Source organism: Arvicanthis niloticus, chromosome 14, assembly GCF_011762505.2.
Source record: "Arvicanthis niloticus isolate mArvNil1 chromosome 14, mArvNil1.pat.X, whole genome shotgun sequence".
Classification (NCBI taxonomy): domain Eukaryota; kingdom Metazoa; phylum Chordata; class Mammalia; order Rodentia; family Muridae; genus Arvicanthis; species Arvicanthis niloticus.
In genome coordinates this window covers 38,865,487-38,888,911 of record NC_047671.1, presented here as the reverse complement: position 1 = coordinate 38,888,911, position 23,425 = coordinate 38,865,487, and the positions used below count along the sequence as shown (strand labels likewise).

The window sequence follows — 23,425 nt, the reverse complement described above, 5'->3', positions numbered from 1 at the left end:
GCTTCCTTTTTCTTTCTACGTTCTTGCGGTGTCACAACCCACCTGTGGCAAACCTTGCCTGTCCTTCAATTCCACATTGTGCTCATACTCCAAGCAATAAATGGATTTGATGATGTCTAAACAGTTATGCATGGGTGTCTTTAACCACTTACCACTAATTACTATGGAATCCACTATATTTGCATATTTAACCTAGCCTTCAGTGATTTCTCCAATGCCACAGTCTACTATCAAATACTTTTTCAAGGTCATCTACACACAGTAGAGATTAATAAGGCATCAAACAAGAGCACCATACATCTAGAAGCAGGGAAGTTCGTCAATATGATTATAATACATATTGGAAGAGCTGAAATCTCATCATTACCTGTGGCTAAAACAAGGAACTAACATTAAATATGTCAAAAACAGAAACTATCCAAAAGCACCAGAGATGGAACAGGATACACCAAGACCAAGTTCTCAGCAGAAAGGAGATTTATTTGTTCCAGTAGGACAAAGAACAGGGAATGAGTAAGAGACAAGGACAAGAGACAGGATGAGAGAGAGGAAAAGGGAGCAAGGAAGACTGGGAAGGGATAGTCGCCCTGGAGGGACAAAGGACTGTTTCGACTGCCTCTGGATAGAGATGAGACAGACCCATAGGCAAGTGGCAGTTTATAAAAGGAAAGGGGGGACCCTGTTTTAGGGTGAGTTGGTTTGTTTTGATTGGATGTGTTAATTTGCATAGCCAAGGGAGAGCCTTTGACTGCTGGACTTCAATACTTTGATAGCTGGACCTTGGTAATCAGCCTCAGGAGGCAGAAGTGGCCAAATAATTGAATAGACCTTAGTGGATAGCTTGAGGGATGTAATCTAGTGGTTTCTAGCATAAGGGAGAAGGAAAGGTAAAGGATAAAACTTATGGGTGCCATGTTTGCCATACTAGGGCCTGCTAGAGCCCTTCAGTATCAATCAATATTTTTAAATAGTATTCAAAACTATATTCATTGAGGCTTTATTTCTGCTTTAACTAAGCAGCCTAGTTTGACTCCAGTGGTACTTTTCAATGCACTGAGAGTCTGGTTTCAGAGAAAGAAATTCACAGTAAATTTCAGGGTGTTATCAACTCAGTGTTTCATCACGCTCTTCCCAGGCCTCTCTCACAAGAATTCCCATGTCTATAAAATCAAGCATAATGAATAGAAATCTTAGTCACTTGTATCACACTTATATATTCATTGTCAAATAAAATTATTTTTAAACTAATTTCAACTGACTCGATTTATAGTCATCACTGCTTGTCAGTAAGTGATAACATTTGGCTTTCACAGGTTCATGAAAATTACAGTTGTTAAATTTCAGAGCAAGGGTTTAACACTGGAATAAAGATTAGAATTAGAGAAGAGAATGTTTATGCTGAAGTGGACCTCTCATGTCATTGTAGGACTTTAAGGCCTTTTTGAGGGAGAATAGGTTAAAGAATAGAAGGTGAAGGCTTGCTTCTCAGATTTGGAAGACTTTAAGACCAGGACTAAGTGGTAATTATGTAGTAGATAAGGAAGGAAGAGACCAGCATCCAAGACCCACTGGCCCATGCTCAGCATCCTGCTCAGATACAGAAGTCTATTATGGCACATTGTCTTCCAATCTTTGGATGCTCATTGTAAGTACCACACTTTCTTTCTGAAAGGTAAAAGTCATTCTGTTGAACCCCTTCTCCAGAAACAAAACAAAACTACAAAAGTGCACTTGACTCTTCCATGTAATTGTATTATTTTCTTTTGAAGCAAAGTCCCTTCCAAAGCAATCTGGATAAACCATACTTCACTTAAGCATATGTTCTCTAAGCAGTTTTATTCCATTATCTGAAAATTTAGTACCATTCTTCAGTCCAAAATGGGATCAGAATACATTTTCACTATAGAACAGTCAAAACATAAAATGGCTTGTAGTAGATCCTACTGGGTAAATAAAATAACAAAACCAAATTCTTTTTTAAAGGGGCAGTGCAATAGTATTTTAACATGTACTTCTGACTCAAAATACTAATACCTTACTAAGTTCATTTACTTGAAGTTTGAATGCCTTATTTAGAGGCCAGCATATTACTTGGCTTTAGTTGGGGGTTGTTATTAACATTGTAGTCAAACTCATGAATAAGAGAGAGAAATCTGGCTAGCAGGAAAGGAACTATGGTGGGACCACTTGCCTGGCAGAACTCAGTGGTGTTCTGAGGATATGTCAGATGAAAGCATTGAGAGCTACATCAAACACTCTTCCATCAACTCCCCTGGATTGTGGGAGTGAATTTGAACGAGGAGGGCAATTCTGTCTATTTGGGCTACAAATGTGCATCTTTTTCTCTTCCACAATCCTTTCTACTCAGCTTCTGAAATTGCATATAATAACAATCCATTTTTCCTTAGTTTTTTTCTTGAGATTCAACACAGTCTGTTTCTTGAAGTAAGTACATACTCCTCTGGCTTTGTTCAAGGCACAGAGTTACATGTATTCCCAACAAGAAGCCAATGATCAAAACACAAAATGGAGGCTGGTGAGGTCGCTCAGTAGGAAAAGGTACTGGAAGTGCAAGATTGAAGATGTAAATTTACTTCCCACAGCCTAAGTAAATGTGGATGAAGGAAACAGATACAAAAAAAAAAAAAAAAAAAAAAACAACCCACTTTACTCCATACATGTCTAATGGTCCACATATGTACACACACTCAGTAAGAATAATAATTTTTACGAACATTTGATGGGGTCTTTTTCTTCTAAAAGGTCACATTACATCTGAGTTCAATAGCATAAAAATAATTATGACTTTAGACCAATACAGAGTCAACTAACCTGGACCCTTGAGGACTCCCAGAGACTGAACCACCAAACAATAATAAACATGGACTGGACCTAGGCCTTCCACATATATGTAGCAGATTTGCAACTTGATCTTCATGTAGGTCCCCCAACAACTGAAGCAGGGGCTATCCCTGACTTTGTTGCCTGCCTATGGATTCTGTTGCCCTAACTGGGCCACCTTATCTGGCCTCAGTGGGAGAAGATATGCCTACTCCAGCAGTGACTTGATGTGCCAGGGTGGAGAATACCCAGGGTAGGGAGCTCCTTCTCAGAATAGAGGGGGAGGGGGAATAGGATAAGGAGCTGGGGGGAGACTGGGGCTGATATGAGGATGTAAAGTGAATAAATAAATAAGTAATTCTGACTTTAACTTGATCCTGTATATTAGAAAAATTACAGTGAGAATGTACATTTAGAATAATATATACTCATGTAGAAAAGAGAAACACAGGAGAAAGAGAGAGAGAGAGGGGAGACTGAACACATGATGGAGTTCCTTATGTAAGTCTTCTCTGGCCTCCATGTAAATTAAGGACTAATATCTGCTAACCCTGGAATGGTTTAGATCCCACTTACCATGTTAAAACCTCTTCTTTGCGAAAACAATATTCAAAATGCCTGGGTTGTCAGTGACTGCTTCAACAACTTTGAAGTCATTTTGATAAGCACAGCTTCTGTCATTAGTGGGGCATGCTGACAAATTATCAATGACATATTTACGCTAGCATTGGCATCCCCTGACAGCCAAGATGTTGGAAAACATACTTGAGCAACAACTTGTATAGAAAGCAAAGGTTTGCCATCTGGTTGTTTGAGTTGCATGCTGGAGAGAGTTCTTTTGTTTGAACTAGGAAAGATTGAGATTTCTGCCTCATCCAGCAAAGCTCACAAAATTAAAAGTTCCACTACATGTTACTGTAATACTTCCCCTGTGTGGGAAGCTATGTTACTTCCTAAGAAGAAGCATTATGAACCTACTTGGAGAACGGTCAGGCCCAGTCTCCAGAGTCCTTGTACATTATATCCAAAGTTTATTCCCTAAGGATTTCCTAATTTCAGACAGGCTGTATGTGATATCTTAGTCATCTCAAGTTGCCATAACAAACATCAAATGCCAGTGTCTTAGCGACAAAACATTTATTTTTTTTAAGAGATCAGAAGGATAGAATTCTGAGATCAAGAAGCCAGTAGATTGTCTTGTGAGAGATCCATCCCTTTCTGGTTAGGCGAGCATGATGGTGGTTGGGGGTGTTCTCTGTTAAGTCTCATAATCACATCAAGAGACTATACAATCATGACCTAAACTTCCTCTTAAAGTCCGCTTTCTAAGTATAATCTTATTTGAGATTGTCATTTCAAAATTGGAACATTGGGGAGATGCTAACAGTCAATTCACAGAACACAAAGCCAATGGACAAATTATCATGTACTGTAGAAGTCTTTAATGTACTGCTTTCTACCTATTCATATATGAAATATGGCATTGTATCATAATACTATAGAATGTATTCATATATATAAAATATATATATAGGAATACAGACTATATTTGTATATAACATATATATATAAATATATGTATATTATAAATATTTATATATTTATATGTAAATACTATAGAATGTATTCATATATAAAATATGGCATTGTATCATAATACTATAGAATGTTAATTTAGGAAATTTAGTATCTAGTTAATAATAAAAATATATAAGTTATCAGCATTTCAGAGTTTTACAGTTTTCATCTTCTTTTTTCTAAAGGATATAGTTTTGTATCCTTTAGAAAGTCACTTACTTAACTTCAAGCTCTGACTCAATGTTATCATCTAAAAATGATTATAATAACAAAACCTATCCTTACAACGTTAGGTAGCTAAAATGGGATTAGCTGGCTTGGAAGATGGACTCACCCTCATGCTTTCCTGGTAGCCCTGGAAAGGGCAGTGTTACAATTGACCTCTATGAGATTTAAAGGGTCGTTTTCATTATTTACCTACCAGAACTTGAAGGGAAGCCTATATTGCTGAAATCACTACATACTTCAGATCCAGGAATTGAAGGAAAGGAGCTAGAAGTTACCAGGAAAGCCTCCTACATGCAAAAAGAACAATAAGTAGTTATACCCAGCTAAGAAGTGTGTGAATGACAACAGGCACCAAGCCATAAACATCTCTCCAATAGCATAATAGTGGCACTTGTATCTTAGTGTTAACAGTGAGAGATGGTGAATTGGAGAGAGAGTGGGAAGAATGTGGAAGAAGTTTTGGGGTTAGTGGGGCAGGATGGTGAGGGGAAATGAGTAAAAATAATATAAATACAATAGTCATTTATGTAATTATCAAAATTAAAAAATTCAACTAAAACATTACTGTATGGAGAAAAAGTGGATGTATCAGGGTCTTGATGAGTCCCGTGAATGATCTTTGTTTCTCAGCTGGCCAAAAGAATAGTAGTTCTACCAAATGTCTAAGCAGAGACCAGATTTTCTGATCTGCCCCCAGAGATCAGAACATCCCATGCCATTTTTTTTCTTTCTTAAGAGTTAATCCACCTAGGCCTGCCAAACACATTTAAGAGAACAATATTTAGAAAATCTGATTCACCTGAAAACGTGCTAAGCTAATAGAGGAAGAACTATTTTATTAATGAGGTCAATATACATCTCTAGTCACCCCTTCTCTGGCGCAATTTGAAAACCATCCCATTGGCCTGCCTGATTTTCTGAGTTCTAACTCAAAAAGTGTAACTTTTCTTGATTTTAATATTTTTCCTACCCCAGCCAAAATCTAAAGTAGCACTCTAGAAATCCATCCTCCTTCTCTGAAGCCCACCCACTTTCTGTGACCCAGCTGTTCGACGACCTCCGGTGAAGACCTCCGGTGCTGAGCCCGTCTGTTGTCTCCGTCTCTTATCAAACAGCGTTGCTCAGTCTTCTTTAGTTGTCATCTTCCTCCTGGAAGCTGCCCAGATTTACAGCTTCCCTGTCATCCACCTCTGAAAACTCTAATGAATTAGTCTCTAATCTTCCTACTGAGTGTGTTTGAAATTCATTTATTAATGAGACAAAGAACCCACACAAAAGATAATTCCAGTCCCCTTGGGTGACAACAGAGTTGTTTTGAGAAGTAAGTAAAATAAATGTATAAAAAACACTGGAAACAATTTCCTGGCTTTTAATAACATGTTTTTGTTGGATTTTATCCACATATCAACTTTCTATTTGCACAGAGCCATTTTGCAGAAACAGTGCTGTTCCTCTGATGACCCCTCTATCCTCAAGATTGTAAGCTCCCAGAGAATTAAGGCTTGTGTCTTTTTTTGTTCTTTAACTCCATGGCAATCATCCATGGGACCTGGGACCTGCCACACCACAGATTCTGCTACAGACACTCCTCAGCCCACGTGGCCGTACAACCATGAACTGAGATCACTATGAAACTAAGCACAGTTTCTTTTCTAAGAAATTAAACTGTGTCACATGATGAGAAGCAGAAGATCAGTAGATGCCGAAGAGTGGTATCAGGAGAGGGCACAGAAAGATTTGGAGTATGGGTTTCAGACTGGGGATATAAGGAAAGTATGAAGAGAGAAAACCACAAGAAGAACCAAGACATTCTGGTATAGAAAACAGAGCAGCCCATTAGAAGTGAAAGGGGCTGCACTGTAAGAAAGCAAGAGAGCCCAAGATTAGCTTTCCCATCCTACCTGCCACGCCTTGGCATTTTACTTTATTTAATATTTCATATGTCAAACATTCTCATCCCCAATCTTCCCAATAAACACTCTAATTACTAGGTTCATTATAAAAGATTTCTAACAAAATGTAGTAACAACGGTTTTTATTTTCTATTTTTGATGCTCTGACTCCTGGGATCCTGCCAATCAGAAAAGATTGTGCATCCCTTGGCTACCTCCAGGTAGTAAATGACTTGCCTGGGGCACGCCTTTCATGCACACACTAAGCAATCCAGATCCCATAATGTGAACCACTTTTTATGTAACCCATTCTCTGAACCACTATCCAGTGACCCTAATCACCTCCAAGAAAAATAATTGCTCTGAGCACACTATGCCAGGAATAGATGTACACATTTGTGTCTGTCCATAATGACAGAATGAACTGGATAACAATAGATTCACAAGGTTTAGCTGTTTCAGTGAAAGCAGTTTGTCATATAATTTTACCTACATTGGTAACTGGCCAAGGCAAATGCTCTTTGACCACAGTCTTAACCACTAACATTAACTTCTATATCACAGTACAAAGTATATGCGTATACATAGCTAAAGGGATGAATACAAGTTAAAGGGGTTTCAATAGAGTTCAGTGTCTTTCAGAGTGAACTGGGAAAGAGTATGTACTGATAAAATAATGAGCCAGACATGTGTTAGAAGGGAGCTGCTGCTGGAACTCTTGGAGTCAGGGTTTGAAAGCAAAACTATTGCAGCTCTCTATAAAAAGCTGAACCAGGTAGAAAGCAGGAAATAGCAATTCTGATTCAGGCCCACATCCAGATAAGAAAACAAGAGGACAAGTGAGTGGCCAGTCTAGTAGTCTGTGTAAATAGTAGGAACTAATCCATGGCAAAGCTCCAGGGACACTCAGGGAGTCTTCCACTTATTGGTCCTTGATGCATACACCAGGCATCAGATGACAGGTTTATAGAACCAGGCCATTTCAGTCTCAGGTGTCCAACATGTTGTAGGGGCCAGGTGAGGTACTTACTTCTTTCTTGCTCTAACGTATCCAATAAGTTCTTAGCCCGTTTTCTCTGGTATTATTTTAATAGACCCATGTGTGTCCCTCAAAGTGAAATCAAAAGCTGCTTGTAAAATAGAGTGTCCTGCTATAAGGCATAGCCTGGAAAAACTACTGTTCTAAACAATATAGCATAATTTAAAGTAGGACATTGTCTAATATCATAAGTAATACAACCAAGACAGGTTCTACAGTCCAAAACCTAGCGCAAGTATTTAAACTATTTAATTTTAAAGGTCTTTGCCTAGCTTGTAGCTCTGCTTCCTGCAAGAACTCTAAAGATTCCAGTTGGAGTTGGACAGATGACTCCGTGGATAAAGTGATTGTTGTGCAAATATAAAGTCCCAAGTTCGGATCCCCAGCACCCATGTAAATGCAATTTACCTTTAATCCCAGTGCTGAGAAACAGAGAAGAAAATATGGAAGCCTTTCTAGTTAGCTAGTCTAGACAATAAGTGAACAACAGGTTCAACGAGAGAACCTGAGTTTAAAAAAAAAAAAAGAGGAGTTAGTTGAGAAAGGCATCCAGAGTCAACCTCTAGCCTCCACATGTGCAGACAGGTGAATATTCACCTGCATAAACACATTTACATCACAAGTCAAGACTTTAGCTCATCTGTGTACTCATTCCTTCTCTCTGCCCATTCATCTATCCTGTTTCCCCATAAGACCCTGCATGGCAGAAATGTCTCCTCTTCTAGGGGGAGATATATATATAAAATAAAACTATCTTCATAATAATTTCTACATCTGTGTGTATTATACACCTAACTGAAATGAATGGTGCATACCATGTGCCAAACATGTGATGATATCATGAAGGTAAAAGTGGTGAGTGCCTTAGATTCAGATTGAAGACATCAGAATATCAATAAATTATTTCCAATTTTGAGAATCAGGAAGTGCCTCTGGGGAGATGTGTCATTTCAAACGTGTGCTAAATGGCGTGCAAAATGTGAACAAAAAGTACAAGAAGTGTGGGAGGAAAGTTAGTAAAGGGAACAGACCTAAGCATAGGTTGAGACCAGTTGGATTACAGAAAGATGGAAGATAAAAACCTGAAGAGGCCAAGCCTAGAGGGAGTGTCAAAGCTGGCTCCATAATCATGCTTCTTTGAAATATTCAGTCAGTGTCTTACTTGTAATAATTAGAGTAGTCATGGGTTCATACAAACATGCTAACTTCCAAACAACGCAAAGCAAATCCTCTGGTTGCCATTGACTTGCTCATATGTTGGAAAAAGAAGTTTGTTGTAATCAACAAAAAATGGAAAAGGAGTTGGATATCTGAAGACTGCTTTGGTATCAGACAGAGAGATGCAGAGTTTGGAGTTTGCCCAGCTGGTTTCTTGTCTTGCTTTGGGGGTTACAGTTAAGTGACTGGGTGAATCTCAGAAGAGACTTTGAACTTTGGACTTTTGACATTGTTGAGACTGCTATAGACTATGGGGACTTTGAAAGTTGAACTAAATGTATTTTTTATTATGCTGTGTGTAGGTATGGCCCTCATAGATGCATCTGTTCGAAGAAGCCTATGGGGACCAAGGAGTAGAATGTTGTGGTTTGTATATGCTTGGCCAAAGGAGTGGCACTCTTAGGAGGTGTGGCCTTGTTAGAGTAGGTGTGTAACTGTGGGTATGGGCTTAATACCTCATCCTAGCTGCCTGGAAGTCAGTATTCTGTAAGCAGCCTTCAGAAGAAGATGTAGAACTCTCAGCTCCTTCTGCACCATGCCTGCTTTGATGTTGCCATGTTTCTGCCTTGATGATAATGGACGGAACCTCTAAACCTGTAAGCCAACCCCAATTAAATGTAGGACATTATAAGACTTGCCTTGGTCATTGTATTAGCCAGGGTTCTCTAGAGTCACAGAACTTATGGGTAGTCTCTACACAGTAAGGGAATTTGTTGATGACTTGTTATAGTCCAACTCCCCAACAATGGTCAGCAGCAGCTGTGATGAAAGTCCAAGAATCTAGCAGTTTCTCAGTCCCACAAGGCAAGGAGGCGAAAAAGAGTGAGCCCTCCTTCTTCCAAAGTCCTTATGTAGGTCTCCAGCAGAAGGTGTGGCCCAGATTAAAGGAAGTCATTAAAGGTGTACCAACACACCTGGATCTTAGACTTGCCTTAGTCTCCTGGAATTGAAAGCATGTAGTACCTTGCCTGGGCCTAAGCTTTTCATAGCCACTATGCCTCAAGATCAGGATCACAGGTAGCCTTCCAAATCTGGATTGTACTTTCATTCCACATATGGTCAAGTTGACAACTAGGAATAGCCACCACAGTTATGGTGGCTGTTCACAGCAGTAAAACTCTAACTAAGACATATGTATTAACTACTTTTCTGTTCCTTTGATAAAAAAAACACCTTGCAAAGGAAATTTGTATAATAAACGGTTGGTGTGAGCTTATAACTCCAGGGGGAAAAGAGTCCATCATTGCCAAGCAGTGGCATGGCAGCAGGAACAACTGAGTGCTCATGACTCAATTAGCAAGAAGGAAACAGAGACCAAACTGGGAATGGCATGTTGTTGAAACCTCAAAGCCTACCCTTAGTGACATACTTCTTCTAGTAAATCTATATCTCCTAAGCCTCTTGTCTTAGGGTTTTACTGCTGTGAACAGACACCATGACCAAGGCAACTTATAAGGACAACATTTAATTAGGGGTGGCTTACATGTTCAAAGGTTAAGTTCATTATCATCAAGGCAGGAACATGTCAGCTTCCAGTCAGGCATGGCACAGGAGGATCTGAGGCTTCTACATTTTCATCTGAAGGTCGCTAGAAGACTGACTTCCAGGCAGCTAGGATGAGGGTCTTAAAGTATAAGCCCACAGTGACACATTTTTTCCAACAAGGCTACACCTACTCCAACAAGGCTCTACCTATTTCTAATAGTGCCACTCCCCAAGCCAAGCATATTCAAACCACCTCTCCAAACAGCATGACCAATTGGGGACCAAATAGTCAAATACTGGCTTTGGAAATATTTCATTCAAACCACCACACCATGTGTCAATCCTGTGATGAAAGCCAGTGACAGGCAGGAGAGGACATTAATACAGGTAACATAATGACAATGGATCAGCTTCTGAAGGCACTCAATTTGACATCCCTATCAACATTTCCAGAATAAACATTTTCCTCACTATGTGGCAAATGTAATAGACCTTAAGGTGGCATTTTCAAGAATTAATACTACACATGCTGTGTGAAAACATTATTCTCAGAGGCATTTTTTTTCAGATGTTTCTAATACAACATCTTCAAAGAAATCATTCTAAGATGAAATCATAAAGTTTAACAATGTATGATTCCAGAAATAATATATGGGAAATGGATTTACAAGTGAAAAGTAGGAGGAGGTAACAGAGACAGGGGTATAGCCAGTGTTTCTGTTCCATTAAATTTTAAATTACTTCAATTACATTCTTTCACCAGGGCGTAATGGGGAATCTGTTAATAGATGTTTGTGAGACATTTTGAGAGAAAGTAAAACAAAAGCACACAGTCAACATAGTCATAAAGTAAAAGAGAAAACCTAACTGCTATCTCATGAGGTCTCACTCAGAAAGGTTTGTGAAAGTAATTTATTGTCATATGCCAAATCAAGGGGACAATTTAACAACAGAGTCAAGACTTTCAAGATAGACTTTTCCCCTGAATTCAAAGACCTAGTAGGAAAATAGTAATTATAATTTGGATATATTTTTAATTGCAGTCACGTGAGTTTTATTGGGTGGCTGGCATAATCTTTGAAAGGCCTGGTCCTTTCAGAATAGGAAGAAAGTGGGAAATTCAAATCACTTGCTCCTTGGATGCTCTTTGTATATATAAGCGATGAAGAGCTAAAAGCACCTGCTACACAATAAATATTGATTTTTAGACTACTAAGCATTTAAGCACATCCAATCAAAGGCATTTTGCTTAACCCCCAAAAGATTTAACAGGTTGGACACACAGAAGGATGGTACCTATGGGGACACAATAGGCAGAGAACCTTCTGGTCATCAAACACAACTGTTTCATTCCTTTATTCAACTCTCATCAGCCTAAAGATGGAGAAGATTCATCAATGATATTTGCCCAAGGATTGACCTGGCATATAATACTGACAAATGTGCCTACTGGTTCAATAGTATTATGAATTTTATAACGGTAATGAAACACTTCCTGATTGTATTTGAGGCCCCTCCACAGGAGTATGTAATCCAGGTTTTAAACAGATGGCTAAAGAAATCATGGCCATGATGGGGAACTTCCTGTCTACTAAGATGTGCCTCATGCTGTGGTCCCTGGAGTACTGCCCCCACACTGCTCGGGGAAGAGAAAATGTAGTCCATAACGGTGCTTCACAATCACTGTGTTCCTTTGCTGGACTGGAAGGAGAAACAGCTGGATCTGGAACAAATGTTGCAGTTCCCAGACTCTTGGAACTTCTGTTCTTACCTCTGGGAGTCTGAGCAAGGGTCCATGGTTCCCACTTCCCCCTAGAGCATTCATGCACTGGACAGGAAAGGAAAAAAGAGAGCATGGGATAGGGTGGAATCCAGCTAGATTCACAGTGAGTATGGAATTTAGGCACAGCCGTTAAGATGAAGGCCTTCTCCTCCCACCTCAACTCCATCTCCCACCCCATAATTAACGATTATCTGATCGTTAATGAAAAGATGATCCTTGTTTGTTCATACTGCTTTATTCGATGGTAGACATGAAGGCATATACTTTACTCAGGATGAATCAGGGATTAAATAGCTTTTGCAGGAAGGGATGCCCAGGAAGGGAAGCTCATTGGCCGAAAGCTCATGAGCTATGTAGGTACCAAATTAGTATGGAGAACTCCAGGTTTTTATACTAAGTGACTGGTTGCCATGAACCTCAGTGGGGTGTCATGGTTATGTGTTCCAGAACAGTTAGAAAAATGGGTAGGGAGTAGCTCTACTCCTGAAGATGTCAAGTTTCTGAGACTTCCAGGGTCTGTGCTCACTCAACCTTACCAGTTTTTATGCCTCTCTGGTAACAAGGTCCCACATGCCCTACAGCTTCCTGTTGTTGTTTTAAATAAATGGGTATTTTCTCAAACTGCAATCTAAATATTTAGGTTTAAACCCATGAATTAGAGTTGACTTCATCCCAGACCAGGGAAGCTTTGCAACATTTAATGGATATAGTGATTCACAATGGGTCACACTGCTCAGAAGAAGTGGTTATTGACTGTTCTGCTCCAAACAGGACATTATGTGGCAGCTCACTCCAGAGACTCAGAGAACATCATAGTAGAGGGTATGAAAAGAATGTAACAACTAGACAATGGGAAGAAATGCTGAGAAGCACTGTCTTCTGAACATAATGTTGCTGTTGCACACATCAACTAAGGGCTGTGGTTTCCACATAAGGCTTGAACAAGACAAGCCCTCAGCATTCCAATATGGGGGGCTGGGAATGACATACCCAACTCCTAGCTAAAGAGCTTTTGACAGTTAATGGTTCCTATGAGAGGAAAATCAGTTTTCTGATTTAATTTAGCCACAAAGAAGTTTCTCATGATTCATAACTCCATCACCACACACATTCAAGCAATCCTAATTAAACTCAATGAATTAAAGAAATAAAAAGACATCGAAAGTCATAGAAAAATATGTTGAAAAGTAATATTCCATGAGAAGCATTAGTGGGATAAGATAAGAAAATATAATGGGGTAAAATGGCTCAGAATTCATCTTATGCACAGGGCATAATGAACAGACAGCAATGGTTAGCTAGCAATGCTCTTACCTAAATATTATGTAATAATACATGGTACAGACAATTGGTGCCACAATAATTCTACTTACAGGCCACAAATTCAGTCAGGAGTATACGTGAATACATTGAACTCAGTTTTAGAAGAGTGTCTGAAGGTATAATTCAGTAGTCCCTGATCTATGATTTGAGTGAAACATTTGGGAAAATGGAGGTAATATTCCAACAGGGGCAAGGAACAAAGTCTGATGAGTGGGAGGCACTTGTCCTCCTCACAGAAGTTCCTTTTGACTTATTGGTACTGGGAGTGAGTTTGTTGGTATTGTTGCTTATTTTTGGATACAAAGTTCTGGAAAGTTATCTAGGAGATGCCAAGAGTGTTCTGCATGTAGAAGAACATCTGTATGCAAGACTGATTGCCTGAGTTCAATTCCAGGTCCCCCTTTTAGAACAAAAGAATGAACACTTGAAAGTTGTCCTCTCACATCCACACATGTGCATACTCCCAGATACACCACATACACACAAACACCAAAAAAATAAATAATGAAAATTAGCTTTAAGAAAGAAGACATTTACAAATAAATACATGGGGGCTAATGAGAATATAGCACATGCAATATGTAAAATTAAACTTTTAGGGGCTGAAGAGATGGATCAGTGGCTAAAACCACTTGCTGCCCCGACAGAGGACATGAGTGTGCATCCTAGCACCCACATGGTGGCTCACAACTACAGCTGCAGTAGACTAGATGTACTCTTCTGATGTTTCTGGGCACCAGGTACAAATGTGATGCACATACAAACATGTAGGCAAGATAGTCATACAAATAAAATAAAAATTCTTTAAGTAGATTGTAGCAGAATATTTTCCCCACCACATTTTCAATAAAGCTCAGTGATTGGGCAGTATGAAAGGTAGGTGGAGTGAGGAGTTGGGAGCAGAGAAGGAAAGGAAGGGGAGGAGAAGAGGAGGAGGTGATCGACCATGGGTAACCATGAATGGGTTGAAAGCTGTCCTGGGTAGTAACTTCTATCAAAAAGTGAGATATTGTGTAACAACTCTAATTGTGTGGGCATCTTGTTAATTGAGCATTTCTAAATATATAAATCCTTTAGATAATCATTAAGTTTTAAGAGTCTTCTTTCTACCGGGTACTGCGAGGATGGTAGGTATTATCAGGGGCTCAGCCAAGCTTTGCAGGGGCAGCGTGGTGGGTTGGCAGAGTCAGCCACCGCGTTGGTGTCTCATGGGTGCCAGGGCCAGTGTTGTTAGATAGCCAGAGCCGCAGTCCAGAGCCAGAGCAGCGGGAAAATGGTGACTTCCTGGGAACAAGCCAGACCAAGCACCGAATTATAAATATCCCCTGTTACAGTAGATCAGTGTGGGACCGTGAAAGGATGGCTTGGTTTCTGGTAGAGCATTGGCTGGAAATAGCCGGAGACCCAACAGATGTCCATGCCTGTGAGGGACAGCATATATCTCGCCATGCCCCCAGACTCCAGGCTCCTGACACGTGGCAAAGATCTCCATTGATCCATGCCTTTCTGTCATGTAGGGCAATGCCCCTACCAGCCCCTCCACAGGTAGAGGGCATGACTACAGGCCTCAGCCTCAATAGATCTCCATATTAGTGAGTACCCGAAGGCCAGAGGGCATAGCCAATTAAGCATTCCTTCTTAGGCCCTCCTTCCTCCTCCTCCCTCCCTATTTAACTCAGGTCTGCCAGGAGTGTTTTTTTTTTTTTGGGGGGGGGGGGTTGCAGCAAGAGTCATCTACCATCCACCATGACAATAAGGCTTGTAAAACCATCAACTTCTTTGTGTCTTTGAGGCCCCACCATGGGGAACCTTGGAGAATGCCTTTAACTACTGCCACTCTGCTGCTGCCTAATCTCCTGCTGAGGACTTCTTCTGCATTCCTGGTTCCTGCCGCTGAGCCCTGCCAACTCAAGCAAGCTAGTCAACCCAGTGACCCAGCCAAGAGAATGCAGGTAACAAAGAGTCTCTTTCCCTGGGCACTGTCAGGGTCTTCTCCTCCACTCATTGCATCTCAGTTTTGCTGTGGCTCTCAGCGGTGTCTGCGAGCCCAGGATAGAGATCAGAGGCCCTGTCCCCGTGGGAACTTCAGGCTGAGATTGCTCCACACCTGGACGGAGCCCAGAGCAGCTCCTCAGCCCAGCGTTTGCCCCATGCCACGTGGAGGGAACTCAGCCCAACAGGACTCACACCCGCACCCACGCGAGAACTATCATCCCCACAGATTAGTTATTACTTTTCCTCCCAGTGGTGACAAGTGTCCCTGCTATATTTAGTTCTGTTCTTCTCATGATACTTTGTGACCACACAAACATCTGGAGAGTGTTGCTGTTTAGTTGTACAAGTCTTTGAGTAAGTCAGATTATATCCCAAATTCTAGCCTAATCATTAGTAGTCAGAAGACTTTCACCAAATCATGGTCCACTATGTGTCATCCCAATTAATAAAATCTGAAGGGTGAACACAACTCAAAGGACAATCATCAGTATCCAAGTAGATAATACACATGAAACAACTGATATTTGGTAAATATATTTAAAAACCAGATGATTCCTTTTTGGTCAAGCTTGAAGGCAGGATTTAGCCACTAAAAGTAAATAAATAGACAAAAAGGAAAATATGGAAAAAGGAAAAAAACATAATGCCAAACAACTCTTTTTACCACTTTTAGGATGGATGAAAACCATATTTCCACCAACAGGTCTAAGTAGCAATATACTGTGGAACATAGGAAACCATTAGGCCAAAATATCAGGTTCCTAAAGAAATGATGAAAAAGTAAGACTATCCAAGGAGAAAACAGAACTCAGGCTGTGAATGGTCCTGTGGATACGGAACTACTCCTGAATGTTGATGTCTTAGGTTTTACTGCTGTGAAGAGACAACATAACCAAGTCAACTCTTGTAAGGACAACATTTAACTGGGGCTGACTTACAGGTTCAGAGGTTCAGTCTACCACCATTAAGGCAGGAGCATGGCAGTGTCCAGGTAGGAATGGTGTAGGAGGAGCAGAGAGTTCTACATCTTCATCTGAAGGCTGCTAGTAGAAGACATGCTTCCAGGCAGCTAGGATGAAGGTTTTAAAGACCACACCCACAGTGACACACCTACTCCAACAAGGCCTTACCCTCTAATAGTGCCAAACCCGGGGCTGAGCTTATGCAAACCATCACAGCTGTCATTTTATATCATCTCTCTCCACCTAAAACATACCTCTACATAACGTGTTGCAATACTGGCAACAGCATCCTTCCTCCCTTCTCATTAGGGAGGATGCATTGAACAAGACCCAGAAAGATTTACACTGCGGTTCTGTCTCGGAGAACTCTAGCTTGGTGATTTATTTCATTATGAAATTCAAAACGAGGACCAGACATCCTTTATTATCATGTAATATGAATCTATTTCATTAACTAATTTAAAATCATGCATAATTCATCACATGCATTGTTCACTTGTGGTTCAGCATTTATTTCTCTAGATGTTGTTCCTGTATTCGCTTTGCTGTGCTCTTTTTAATGCATTAAATGATGAAGACATATATTTCTTTATTGATGGGTAGAGGAGGGCTCTTCTGTCTTTGACAAAATGGGCCCCTAATTTCTCAGAGTAGCATAAAAACTTCTAAACCTTTCATATACATTGCCATTTTAAACTTCTAATAATCATATTTTACTGACCTAATAACAATGTTTAATTTATTTTAAAAGCAGGGAATGCATAATATCAAAAGGCTGATTTGCTCATGCAAAATACAGTAATATGTTTAAATCTGGAACTTAAATCTGGCTTCTAACATCTGAATTTTCTGATGATGAACATGAAAATACTAGTGTATATACTTTAAGCTATAAAATTATTAAATCATTTTTAAATGTTATCACTATGACAATAACGGCATTAATGACAGCATTTTAAAATGTAGGTCATACTGTTGACAGGGTCTGATAAGGCCAACAAAACAGGAGATAAATGCCATTGAAAAGATAGGTTTTTTGTTTGTTTTGTAGGTTGGTTGATTATTTTAGTTTATATATAAAAAAAGAGGAGCCAAATTCTTTAGGGTAACTCTTGTATTTGATTGAAATCTACTAACAAAGCCCTTCTCTTCTACCAACCGAAGTGCTAGGAATGTAATTAGCACCTAACTAGCACAGAGACTTCTCTATTTTGTTGTAACCTGCCTTCTTCACATTTCTCCAGTAGACTTGATGTAGGACTTTTGTTACTGTTTTGAAACTATGAGACTATTGTGGGATTATTACCACATTGAAAGATGGCAGTTGGAGTGTTCTAAATTCATGTTCCCCAGGCCATGGTCATTTATATATTTCACTCTAGAATAACTACTTTTATTCCTAATTTAGAAGGTAGAACTGTGCTTTTCCATCCATGGGACATAAGCCTTTATTATAGCATTCAGGGAAAGGAGTGAGGAGGCATGATAAACAGCCTACAAACTGGATTCTTTGATTAATAGCTTCAGAGCCTGGAACATGACAACCATTAGCTTTTTTTTTTTTTTTTTTTTTTTTTTTGGTTTGGTTTGGTTTGGATTTTTGTTTTGGGGTTTGGTTTTTTGTTGTTTTTATTTTTGTTTTCTTTGTTTGTTTGCTTGCTTACCTTTTATTTTACTAATTCCTGGAATAGATAAACCTGGAAAAGAGCATTGAAAAGATAAGTTATTTCCTGTCATGTGAAGCTCAGATAAAATATACTAAATCTTAAATCCTGTTAGCTATTAACAAGATGATCTTAGAAAAGCCAATTATAGGGTTCACTTAAAAAGTACACTCAGATAGTTTACTTGATCTCTGGGGTCTACAGGGAGTTAGAAATTTTCTGAAGAGGTCCATTTATTCAATTGTTCTATTCAGGAATTTCTCATTGTTAGCTAAGGCTTCCAAAGACTTTTGGCTCCCTAGGCTCTAAGTTATTGTTGTGCTGTTTCCATAATAGCATCAATCTGTGTACCTACCAATCATCTGACCACTTCACATCCACTGTAATAACTTTACAGAGTCATTAAGCATGCTTGACAAAGAAAATGACATACTCTGCTTGGAGGGTCATTTATTAAATACCACTAAATGCAACATCAAAGGAATTTTAACTCTACAGAATAAGTCTGCCCTTCATTCCAATTTAATTACAAATTCTCAATTTACAGGTCTCTAGTACCACAATAATATTCAACAAGGACATCAAAAGCAAAGAGATATTAAATTATTATTTAATATCTAAATTGACACATTGTTAAGTGTTAAATGGATTATACAAAGACAATAAACATGGATGAGTTCAACACCAGACAAGCAGTAACATGTGAGATCATGAGTGGTGAGACAGGGAACCCACACATCAATTCACCATGACATGAGCACTGGCTTTGGGGATGCTTGTCTCCATGTATCACCTATGCCTTCAGAGGACAATAGCATTTGAAAGTCATCCTTCAATCTGCTTACTCCAATAATGTCTTTCCAGATATCCACAGGCAAAGTGAATATCAATATTGACACAGCCTTTGTGCGAATAAAATGAATAAAATGGCTCCCTGTAGGCTCATATGCTTTACTATTTTGTCCCCAGTTGGTGAAACAATTTTTGGATTAGGAGTGGGTGGACTTTGAGATTTCAAAAGACTCCTGACATTCCCAACCTCCCTATTCCCACCCTCTTCTCCATCTTTCTCTCCCTCTTCCTCTTCCTTTCCCTCTGCTCTCTGGTCTCATGGTTGTGTCCAGATATGAACTCTCAGATAATGCTCCAGCACCATTCCCGCCTTCCTGTTTGCCATGGTCTCTGCTGTAGTGGTCACAGGATAGGAACTCCATCCCTCTGAAACTATAAGTCTCAAATGAACTCTTTCATACATTTCCTTGGCCACTGTGCATGTGTGTGTGTGTGTGTGTGTGTGTGTGTGTGTGTGTGTATTTATGTATGTATTTTTGTATGAATGTATGTATGTATGTATGTATGTATGTATGTATGTATGTAATTTTATAGCAATAGAAAAGAAAACAAGGCAGCCTTCTATCAGAAACTATGGCAATGGTAAATTTTACAATCTGAATTTACTCTAATCCCCCAAAACTATCTGGAAACTTCATAAACTAACCAAGAATTCAACATATTACTGAGAACATAACTAAACAGAAGGGAAATTTTATGAAATCAAAGGTAAGAAAATTTCATGTTAAACTGATTATATAAGTTTGAATAGTTCATTCTATATTATCTTGTGCTCAATTCAGGTATTACAGAAGTGAAACCTTGGAGGTGATACTGCAATTGAAGGCTCTAGGAGGGCTTTATACCTAAAAATAATCAGATAGTTAGCATTAGGCCAAGACTCAAAAACAAGGCATAGAGATGATTTATTTACATAAGAATGAAACTTCACAATATATGTGCTAACTATAGAGCATCATAAAGGCACCATAGAGAGTCATAAAAGTCTTATATGCATAGTAAAGTCTTGGTGCACAGCTTCAAAAATACAAGAGAGGAGACAGTGGGGTGACTGTGGTCAAAATATACTGCAGAAATGTATGAAAATGTCACAATGACTCTCCCTTAGCATGTATGATTAATATATGCTAATAAAGGCTTAAATATATTTGAGGACTTCAAGAAAAAAACATTAAGACAAACATAGGATAATTATAACTTTGAAGGAGAGAAAAGCTTACCTGAAAGAACAGGATCTGAAACTAGCACTGAAAATGGGAAAGATTTTTACACTCAAAGGAAAAGAACAAGAGTCTTAAAGAAGAAATGAATGCCATAGAAGGAAGGAAGCAAAACACTTAATTGCTGGTTTGACGATGGGAAGATGGGCCCTGGACTAGACTCTCACTAGCAAGCTCTATACTTTTCAATATAAACTTCTTTACAGCAGTTGTGGAGGAATGGCTCAGTTATAACCTCTAAACATTCCCATGATTGTTGTGATTATTCATGAGTATTACATGCCTTCGGGAAATAGAATATTGATGGATGCATTTGTACTCTCAGATGCAAAGGTAAAATCCCCCAAGCCTGCCCAGCTGTGAGCAACCTAGATAAGAAATGAAGCTGTGCAGGTATTTTAATATTAACGCAAAAAGCAGGAAAAATAAGCTTGCAAACTAGCCAAGTTCTCTTTGGATTTTTGCACATTAAAGCCTTAAATAAAGTACAGCTATTTCCGGATATCATAAGAACTTAAAAGATGTGTTCAAATACTTCTTGAATTTCTGGAAAATGAAAAAAAGGTGATTTTTCTTTGGGACAACAGGTTAGAATAATTAGAACATTAATTTACAATTCCTACAAAAAATATCTTGCAGATCTTATACTAATAATAGTCGACATTTAAATCTTGCTTACTATAAGCCAAATACTGTTTTAAACAACCTAACATATATTTATCAAAATAACTGTGTGTTCAGATAAGATTTAAGACCCCCAAGCAAACAAACAAATTTATAAGAACACTCACAAAAGAACCAAGGATAATCTATCTGCTGGGATCTGGGGAAAAATATTGTGAAAATCAGTATTACAGGTTTCACACAATGGACATTACAAATCCAATGCTAGTAAACATTAGTACTGCTCTTCTAGGGTTCTATGAGAATACCAAAGAATGCTTGCTAATATTTTTAAATGAGGAGATTCAGTATTAAAGTTAGAATGTATGTATGTATGTATGTATGTATGTATGTATGTATGTATGTGAATGTCTCAGGTTTCCTTTCTTTCTTTCTTTTTTCCTTTCTTCATTTCTTCCTTCCTTTCTTTCTTTCTTCCTTCCTTTCTTCCTTACTTTCTTCTTTTCTCTTTCTTTCTTTCTTTCTTTCTTTCTTTCTTTCTTTCTTTCTTTCTTTCTTTCTTTCTTTCTTCCATCCTTTCCTTTATGAAGAGTAGGGCATCAGGAGGTCTAGAAATTGGGTGCCATCATCTTAAAGATCAGTCAGATCTTACCTAGCAGATGGTGTTCCCTTCAGATGGTCTATGTCCTTTGTTCTTCAGTTCATGGTCATCCCCACCCATGTATTTTCCTGCTCAAGAGAATAAAAGTTTTTGAAAGTGTGATATAGAAAGCATATGTTAAAAGCTACATAGAGATTACACAGAAGAATGTCTGGGACCATTGCTACATCAAAACAATTTCCCTTGGAATTTCGACTTAGTTATAAGAAAGTTGGGGTTCACACAATGTGGACAACCAGCTAAGAGTTGAACATGTAGTTTTATATTTATTTTCTTTACATTTATAATGTTTTCATGAAAGAACCAGAGATGATCTATGTCAATCCCTCTGTTACAAATATTAATTCTTGAATTTGGCAGCATTATAGAAATCTTTAGAGTTTCCATCACTAAAAACTCTTGATTTCTTCATATACCACTAGCTCTCAACAATCAATAATATTCTGGATGTCTACATATAGACATACACAAACAATATGTGTGTGCATGTTCAAGAGTAAAGAGAAAATATGATTCACCTAAAATTAAATAAAAGGATTGAGGTGGCAGATAATTAGTTCTAATAATTAAATACAAATTATGAAAATTAGACCATTTGTTTAAAAATAAAGCATAGTCTATTCAAGAAAGACATTCAGTCAATATTTTCTACCATAGATAATAACAGGGTACCTCTTTAAGGACACTGTTCGCATTCTGAGGTATGAAGCATTATTATTTTAACATAGAAGTTTGGAGGAAATAAAATTAAGGTCATAATAGCAGCATAAGTTAAAAGAAGAGGAGCAGAATCAGAGAGCTCAGAATAGAGCCCTGAAAAACAACACTAAGAATGAATGCTCCTTAAATTTTGTGCTCTGATATTTTCCTTGATGCACCCTAGTCTTGACCCTGAAGACACTGAATTACTAGGTCTCTAGCACCAAAAAGAGTTGAAATTGAGAGGTCATCAAGCTACTGATCCCAGTCCATTTCACTTTCATGTCAGACATAAAGGAAGCTTGAAACCGTTGGAATGATCCACACTTTTCCTATCTAAAGCTTTAGAGAGTACACAGAAGAGGACATTTAAAAGGTGGGTAGCAGGTCACTGATGAGCACTGAGTTCTTGTGGATATGCATATTTAAGGTTTCAACCAAGTGTGTTAAATCCCACCTGTTATTTTTAAAGTGAGAGTTATGTAGATGAAATAAGACTGAAGAGAGGCTGAGAGCAAACACTTCCCCAGATCATGGCAAGGTGGTAATGTGACACAGTAGTTGGTCATAACAGCAGCATCAGTTAAATGAAGGGAAATTAAATCAGAGAGATCAGAATAGAGCACCAGAGACCACAAAGAATGAAAGTTCTCTATCTCACACACCCCTGCCAGAAGGAAAAGACTGGAGACACTGACCTGCAAGCACATGACAGACAGCCTAGGGGCTCCAAGCCTTCACTGAATTTTCCAAGGGCCATCATCATTTAACCCTGTTGGATTTGGAGTCTGATTTTTCTTGCACATAATTCTAGAACAGACTGTTATATGCTCTGAAGTTTTTCAGATCAGCAGAACATGACTCATTCCTCTCTTGAGTCATCCACTCACCTATCAAGGCTCAGTGAGCTGATCATTTTGAATGTGCTGTTTTTGTTTGTTTCTTCCAGGCTATGGCCAGATGGAAATTTACAGCACAGAGTAAAATACATAATGTGAACTCCTGGTTTTATCAAAGCCACTAACCACAGTCATCTTTGTCAGGCACCTGACTTAATTGGGAACTATTTCAGTAATTGTGATGTAATTCTTCTAAAATACTCTTTAGTTTAATTATGGTATGAAGTTAACATAATTGAAATACTTAGCCTGTAAAAGATGGCTGAATAGTGACTCAGTAGCTGCATTATCTTAATGTGAAGAAATTTTCCACTAACACTCTCTGCTACAAGAAGGCTTATTGTAAGTAATCCACTGTTCCTTAGACACAATGATAGAAAGATGAACACATTTTATGCAAAGAATTAATGTTACTAAGCAATCTTTTTAAGTTCTATATAGTGAAATAAAAGATTGTACTGA

The 23,425-nt window shown here is 38.7% G+C and overlaps 1 long non-coding RNA gene across 1 annotated transcript; it reads right to left on the bottom strand.

The window, feature by feature from the left end:
* Nucleotides 1-10,927: 10,927 nt before the first annotated feature.
* LOC143434314 (uncharacterized) lies at nucleotides 10,928-22,902 on the bottom strand. Its single transcript, XR_013103724.1, has 4 exons — nucleotides 22,763-22,902; nucleotides 21,357-21,433; nucleotides 18,009-18,041; nucleotides 10,928-12,109 (listed from the first exon to the last, which is right to left on the bottom strand). It is a non-coding gene; the product is annotated as an uncharacterized LOC143434314 (long non-coding RNA).
* Between the last annotated feature and the right edge of the window lie 523 nt (nucleotides 22,903-23,425).